The following is an 8,306-nucleotide window of genomic DNA, read 5'->3' as shown; positions in this document are numbered from 1 at the left end:
TTTGGTCCCATAGACATGCCCCTTAGTTGAGTATGGGTTGGCGCAAGATCAGCATTGTATTGGTACTGTTTGTAAAAAGCAGCAGCTAATTCTTCCCAAGTATGAACTTTGGTATTTTCCAACTGGTAGTACCACTCGAGTTGTGTACCCGACAGACTTTCTTGGAAGAAGTGAATCCACAATTTGCTATCTGTTGTATGAGGTTGTATTTTCCTCACATAGGATCTCAGATGTAGTTTCGGGCAAGAAACTCCATCATATTTTGCAAAGACAGGAACTTTGAATTTTGGAGGGATAACAACATCCGAGATGAGCCCCAGATCATTGAAATCTAAACCAGGTACTTTTTGTATCTCCATAGCTTTCATACGGTCTTCCAGCTGTTGGTACTTGTCATCATCCGGTTCGTCCCCAGAATGATCATCTTCTTCATTTGAAGAGAGAGAGGGTTTAGCAAAACCCTGGTTGCTTTGATTGTCTTCTTGTTCACCATCACCGACTGTTTCAGGGATCGGTGGCTTTTTGAACTTTTTGACTGGGATTTTGATCTTCCTTTTCAGGTGACTCACGCCTACAGATCCTTTGGGCTTCTTTTTCTTCTTGATTATCAGAGCTTTCAGTTCTTGTTGCCCCTTTGCCAGTTCCAGAATTGCCACTTGAACTTGGGCATTCTGTTCTTCGAGGTTCTTGATGCTTGTCTCAGATTCCATCTCCTATGACTGAAATAAACAGCGAGGAGATGAGAAATCCGTCATGTGAACCTGTTATGCAATGTGTATGACTGGATGCAATGTATATGCAAATGTATGAAATGTATATGCAATGTATATGAATGCAATGTATGTGAATGCAGTGTATATGAATGAAATGTGTGTGCAATGTTTTCAAGGATCTTAGAGTTTAGATTTGTTAAAGAAGAAACAAACATTAGTTAATCAATTTATTCTCTTTTTTTATTTGCCTCATTTGGGCTTACAAGACAGAAGTAAAATAAATGATCCTTCAGGTTTCCCATGGACGCTTTCTCTTGCCCCCAGGAATGTATTGATCTGCTGTTCTTCTTGAAGCTGTCCGGTGAGCTCCAATATCCGTCTCTCATAGTCCTGACAGTGTGCTTTGAAGGTGTCTCTTTCCTCTTTTAGTTGAACCCAAGATTTTTGCAACTCTTCTAGGTCAGTTGGCATATCCGGGTGTAGAATAACTTGGGGTTCGTCTCCTTCGACCTTTGGCTCAATAGTCATAGGTAGAATAGCGGGATATGGCATAATGAGTTTCTGAGCATGAGTGCGGACCCATCTGAGGTAAGGTTCCATAGGGATAGAATTCCATTGCCCCAAAGTTTTGCTTTCTATTCTATAGACACTGTCCCATGCATGTATGAAACTTCGTCGGTGTCTATGAGAATCATTCTCATAATCAAACACAATGCCACGGATAATCATGTCATGAGGACCGTTGCTCCTTGCATATCCGAATTGGCGTAGAGCTAAAGAGGGATTGTAAGTGATGCCTCCTTTGATGCCAAGGAGTGGTACATTAGGGTACTCTCCACAATGATCAATGATAGTAATGTCTCTTTGAAAGAAGTTGTTCCACCGGATATCTGAATGAGACAAAGACATAATCCTGCGAGACCATTGCATTCTTTGTTCATTTCTCAACACTGATCGGGGAAGATGAAATGTAAACCACCTAGCCAGTAGTGGTATACAGCACATGAGAGTTCCTCGTTTCTTCATGGTACGTGTGTGTAGAGAATGTAGAATGTCTCCCAGCAATGTTGGTACCGGGTTACGGATTAGGAAAAGGTTGATGATGTGTACACTTATGAACTGGTCGGGATTTGGGAATAAAACCAACCCATAGATCAAAAGGGCCATAACCTCCTCAAAAGCTGGATAACTTTTGTTTTCTAGCAGTAGTCGAGCCTTTTCCAATAAGAATTTAGCAAGCAAACCCTTAACTCCACTCTTTGTTTCCTAATTGGACTCGATTTCTGATTTTCGCAGATGTAAAGCAGTAGCAATGACTTCAGGTTTTGGAATCCTTTCTAAACCAGTGAAAGGTAATTGATCTCGAATAGGTAATCCCATTAGCTCAGAGAACTCTTCCAAAGTGGGTACCAACTGGTAATCAGGAAAGGTAAAGCAATGATGTTCAGGGTCAAAGAACTGGAACAGGACCCGTATCATGTCTTCTTCAAATTTTGAGGTAACCAAATGGAGTAGGTGACCATGCCTTTCGGTGAATTGAACATTCCTGGGGAATTCTGACACTAAGTCTTTTAGTTCAGATGGTACCATTGAGATGTTGATTCGGATGTAATCTCGGGTGGCGGGAGCCATTACCTGCAAAAACAAAGGTAAACTCTTTGATCCTTGAAGTGTTTTGTGAGAAAATGATATGCTTATGATGCAAACATGTGGCACACAAAAACAAATCAAACAATAGCCTTAGGTTTAAAGGCTTGCATGGAGCTGATAGGTGATACCCTCCCCACTGAAGTTGAGTTGGTTAAAACCTGTCCTAGAATAGTATTCGGGTTCTATGATCCTTGGAAGTAACATCTCAATACGGCGCTCGAGCGGCCGATCAAAATATTCCTCGAGGATAACTAACTTCGATCAATTTCAAAGCTAGCCACTTAATAGGCCATAAGTCAAGTTCAACTAAAAAGGTTCTAAGACAAATTAGTGTTTAATGACATTTCGGAAGCCTAATATACTCCTTGATCGTTTTCAAGGGACATCAGTATAAACCAAAGTATCGCACTAACGATGACTACCAGATCAACCGTATCGGTACATGCCGTACAGTTTCCTTGGTCTATTGTCATATACTTAAGGTATCTCGAGATTCGGGTTAGAATCTTTCACACAAGCAAAATACCCAAACAAACCTTTGAAAAATAGAGCAATCAAGTCAAACAATTGAAAACATCAAAGTAATCTATTCTCTTAAGGTAACCCCTTTTGAAAACATTTTGTTTTTTGAAAGTGACTCCCCAGCAGAGTCGCCAGTTCTGTGGACCTCCGTTTTTTTCGGGCCATACCTCTGAGCGGGAGAGATACGTGAACTGACTCTTTTTTATCGCTTATGCTTTCGCATTTTTTAAAATTCACAGAGTCGCCACCGACCTTTTATTTTATCCAATTAAGGAAAGGTTTATAAAAGAAACAGAAAAAAGACCTTTAAGAAATTCTGGGTAAGGGGGTAGGTTATACAAAGGGAAGGTGTTAGCACCCTTTGTATCCATGGTTATCCATGGGCTCTTAAGTTTGCTTAGCTCACTTGTTTTTCGATTACTTTTCAATTGCTTTAGAATCCTCATATGTGGTTTCAAATACCTTTGTAAATTGAATTTGTAATGATCCTTGTGCGGATGTATACAAAATGTTTGTTTATCTTTCGAAAGATGTTTTGAAAAGAAAGTTAACTTTGTAATGATCCGTGTTTGGATGTATACAAAATATTGTCTTTTTGGAAAGTTTTGTTTTGAAAAACGACAGTGTATGAGAATTTTGTTTGTTTTGATTTGAGCAAGCAAACTAGGAGGTCTACCCTGAGTTGTAAGGTCTTTATCCTATTTCCTTTAAAAATCTATCCTTTCACCGGATACAAACAAAAGGTTCGATTTTGTACTCAAAACAGTAGAGTTTTGACTTTGATTTTGAAAAGAATGAGAAGGGATTACCTTAAAAGGTGCAAGTGTGATTGTGATTGGATTCAGATATTTTATCTTTGAAGTTAGTGATCTAACGGTTCAATTTTAACTTTGACATACACGCAGTTTATATTTGCTGGAAATTAAAATGCGGAAATGTAAAGTGCGGAAAGTAAATCTACGCTATTACATCCATTGTGCAGGAAATGTAAACTAAGCCTATTTACATGATTTTGACATCCTATACATTTATCTAGGAATTTAAATTGCAATAAGATAAATAGAGAAATGCATGTTTTTGGTTTTTTTTGATGATTGATTTTAATTTAAAATTAATGCATAATTAATTAAATTAAAATGAGAAAAAGAAAATAAATTTAAACCTAGAAATTAAGCTTAAAAATATGTTCAAATGTGCTTGTTAATTAATTTTAAAACAAAACTAATTTTTTTTGGAATTTTTGAAATTGATTTGAAGTTTATTAAGTTAATTAAGACATAATTATGCAAATAATTATACAAATAATTAAAACTTAAAGAGAAAATTATCCTAAATATGTACAAAATTAGTTTATAATATATAAACAATATTTAATATAAAGAACAAATTTTTTTATGATTTTTTTTGATTGGTTGAAAATAATTAAAAAGCAAATATATAAATATATACTAATTAATTATGCAAAATATTGGAATTATGAAGAAAAATAAAATATTTTTATTTCAGAAAATAATATATTATTTTAGAAGCTTAAAAATATTTTTTGTGTATTTTTTGGATTTTTTTAAACTATTTTTAATTAATTTTGCAAAGAAATTAAAATAGAAATAAAAAATAAAAGGATACTAATCAGATGTGATGGTTTATGAGGGAACATGGTGTGGAACACTTGTCGGGTGTGTTGGATGGAAAGTTGAGAAGATCCAAGGGCTCAGATCAAAGAGGACATGGTGCGCTTGCATTGACCAGTCACGTGGGATCATAAAGACTTTCAATAAGTCAGTCTGGTCCCACCATGTATGCGTGGACGAATAGAAACAAGGGAGAGAGTGCTGAAGATTGACCAGCCAACCAGGGATGCACGCGTGGAGGTCAACAGGTCTCAATCACTGTTCATCATCTTCTTCACAGCTATGGCAACGGTTTTTTCAAGGTTTTGGCAACGCTTTTGATTCCAGATTTCCTCCTTCATTAAACCTGCATAAACACGAAAATAAATGGATGCAAACAACCCAGATAGCCTAATTAAGACCCTCTGAGTTCATTAGTGGCATTAGTTTTTGTTAAAAGTTCCTGGAAGATGCAACTCGAAGCATCTCAAGTTTAAACAACCAACAATGGTGGAAGGTGTTAGAGGCGAGATTCCTTGCATGAGCTACATTGGATCCACTCTAAATGATGTCAGGAACTCAAATCAAAAGTTAGATTAAGTTATTACACGTGAAAATTTGGAAAACGAAAGTTATAAAGTTATGAACATGAAGATGATGATACACGTATTTAAAGCATTATGGGACTTGTTTAGTGCATCAATCTTACTCTATGTGACCTCAAAGGATGATTTGAATGATTGTTTTGTATTGATATTGATTGGAAATATGAAAATGAAAATTACAAAGTTTGGAGATTTTTGTGAGAATTTTGAGGTTTCTATGCTATGCTTGGGCTATAATTTCGTGCTCTCTTTTTTCTCCTCCTTGTTGCTGAAATATTCTAGCCTATTTATAAGCCTTGAAGTGCTTAGGAACTAAGCTAATAAGCCTGGATTGTCTTTGTTGGAATCTTGACTTTCAAACTTAAAATCTAAGCAACCATTGCTTGAATCTTCCACACTCTTGCTCTAGGCTTCCTTTGCTGAATAATTAAGTCCCATGTGGATACTTTAGCTTAGAAAATAAGCTATGCTTTATCATTCCTTTTTTTCCCTTTTTAATTTAATCTTAAATGATAAAATTAAATCAAAAAATGGAGAAAAATGTTATGGGCTTGGTCTTGGTCGTGGGAGGCCCATAATAACATGGCAAACATGTTTGAACCATGAAAACTTGGCCCCATTTGGAAAAAATACATTTTTGAGCAATGTTGGTTTCATGCATTTTCCCAAAATTTAGCCAACTTCAACAAGGTGTAAATCCCTCAATTTTTGTCATATGAAGGAGTTCTTGCACTTTTTGGAAACCTCAAAGAGTCCTCTAACCAATGTCTTTGGTCTCATGTCAAAATTATTTTTGATGCTCCTTGTGTGTCCTTTTGAAAAAAGTGTCTTTTTGTTGACTTTGAAAATGACCTGTAATGTCTTTGGTCATATTTTTCAAATGGTGAATGCAATGACCATGGGATCAATTGCATTTGAAAGATAATTGAATTTCCTTCAAAATGAGCTTTGATTTGAATTTTTTGGATGAAGGATGAGAGAGTTATGACCAGTCAAAGTTGAGTTGACTTTTCAGGCAAAAACCCTAATTTTGAATCTTAGGGTTTTGTTGATTTTTGATCTTTCCTTGATGAATTATGATCATCCAATGATCAAATGATGAATCCTTTGACAAAATATGGACTTTGACAAAAAATTTCATTTTTGACTGTCTGTTGACTTTTTGGTCAAACGGGTCGTCTGTTGACTGTTTGAGCTGCTGACGGTGCGTCTGAGTGAATTGAAGTTTGAAAATTTGTATGATGGTACTTTGAGATATATGGATGTGCATGAAATCCATTTGAGGTCTCAAAAACTTGTTTCTCCTGTAAAAACAAGAAAACCCTAGTCAGGGACTGTTTGTGTAGGAGACAGTTAAGCGTACCTGATTTTTGTGCAGTGTTGAGTCTCTGCTAATCGCGTGATATTCAGAAGACTTCTAGAACAAAAATCTTGGAATTTTGAATTGTAAAAGATTGATTTGATTGATGGTACAAAACACTGAGAATTGTACTGCCAGCAGTTTGGCTGTCAACTGACTGTTCAGGTATTGACGTAGCAGTTAGAGTGAAAAATCAACAGTCAAAGTTAATTTTCTTTTCTTGTTGTTTTTGTTTTTGTTTTATGTGAAAAATGAAAGTTTATTTACATGACTTGTTAAAAAAAACACAGACATAATAAATAACTAATATTTACTGTATGCGGGCAAAATTACCGATAATAACCCTGAAAATCATTTAATGCACAGAAAAATGAATATTTGACTGGCAGAAAACACACAAAATATTATCTGAGTAATTAAGCAATATTATGACAAATAGTACAACATTTAATACTGACAGTACAAGTATTACATACTATATTGAACAGTACGACGAATAAACGGTACATTTAAGAAATAAGAAATACGGCAAATTTTAAGAATGACGATTGATAACCCATGCTACAAATAGTAACATGTAGATGATTGGGAGCATAAGCATCCCAGGTCCACAGTGTTCCGGGCTATGTAGACAGAAGAAAGACATGATCACCGTAGCAATGGTGATGACCATAAGAAAACACGTTTCCCACCGCTTCGCCATTTTGTCGGGGAAGAAGAAAGGATGGATTATGAAGTAGAAATTTGAGAGATGAATTAGAATTTGATGTGAGATTTTTATGAAAAAATGAGAGGTATTTATAGAGTGGAAAGAAGGATAGAGACGTTGGGGAATGATGTGATTCCGTACAAAAGGAAAATTTGAGTGGAAGTAAGATTTGAAAGAAAGTGTATGATAGTGTTGGGAAAAAGAGAGATGTAGAGAATAAAGTTAGGATTTGATTTTTGAAAAAGAGATTTGAAAAGATTTTTGAAAATAATGGAATATAGTACAAAAATTAATGGGAAACAAAAGATAATAATAATCTACTTGTTACCAGTACAGTCTGAGTTTCCTGATTTTGCGTCTGCAAAAAGATTTAACTCTGTACCAATTGTGTCAGTACTATTTATCTGTAAATAAATAAAATAGCATGTGTGAAGTAATAAACAGTATTTGGCGTTTGCGTAAGAATAAATTCAACTGCAAGCCAAATTACTGTATAAGAAAAATTCTAAAAACTAAGTATTTCATATGTCAGGATATTTGTTGAAATAAAATCCATGATTATATGAGACTCTTAATTTTCAGATTGGAGTTTTCTTGAAAAAAGATGCGGGCAAATTTTGGGGTATAACAGTATGTCACAAGTGTCTCCTACTCCGATAGCAAAGCATCCAGACGGACGTTCAAACTCAACTATTACACCTCGCTCGATGATATCATTGACGAAATCCACTAGACAAACGAAAGGCTGTGAAGCTCGAGTATCGTTCACCTTCAATTGACAATGAATGGAACTTCGTTTACAGCAACTTTGAGCTCAATAACCGAGAGGATGTTTTGGCGATGTGGCGAACATATTGCGATTTTGAAGAGAAAATCCCGCTCGAGTTGGTAGCGACGGTACGAAGAACGGTCGAGCAAATCTTAGAGATGTGCAAACGTCCACTATTGAAATGTAATATTTTTTTTCTTGAATTTATCAATGTAATGCCAATTTTAATTTACAAATGTCGTTTTTCTCGTTTCAATGTTGATTTTCTGATTTTCAATTTTTTGATTTCTTCCGTAAATATACATACAGACAGATTCCGTATATGCATCGACAGAAAATTTTGACGTTGAGTAAGAAAAAAGTGCGTC

Source organism: Vicia villosa, unplaced genomic scaffold (genome assembly GCF_029867415.1).
Source record: "Vicia villosa cultivar HV-30 ecotype Madison, WI unplaced genomic scaffold, Vvil1.0 ctg.000073F_1_1, whole genome shotgun sequence".
In the NCBI taxonomy this organism is placed as follows: Eukaryota; Viridiplantae; Streptophyta; class Magnoliopsida; order Fabales; family Fabaceae; genus Vicia; species Vicia villosa.
Note: the sequence above shows the minus strand (reverse complement) of the source record.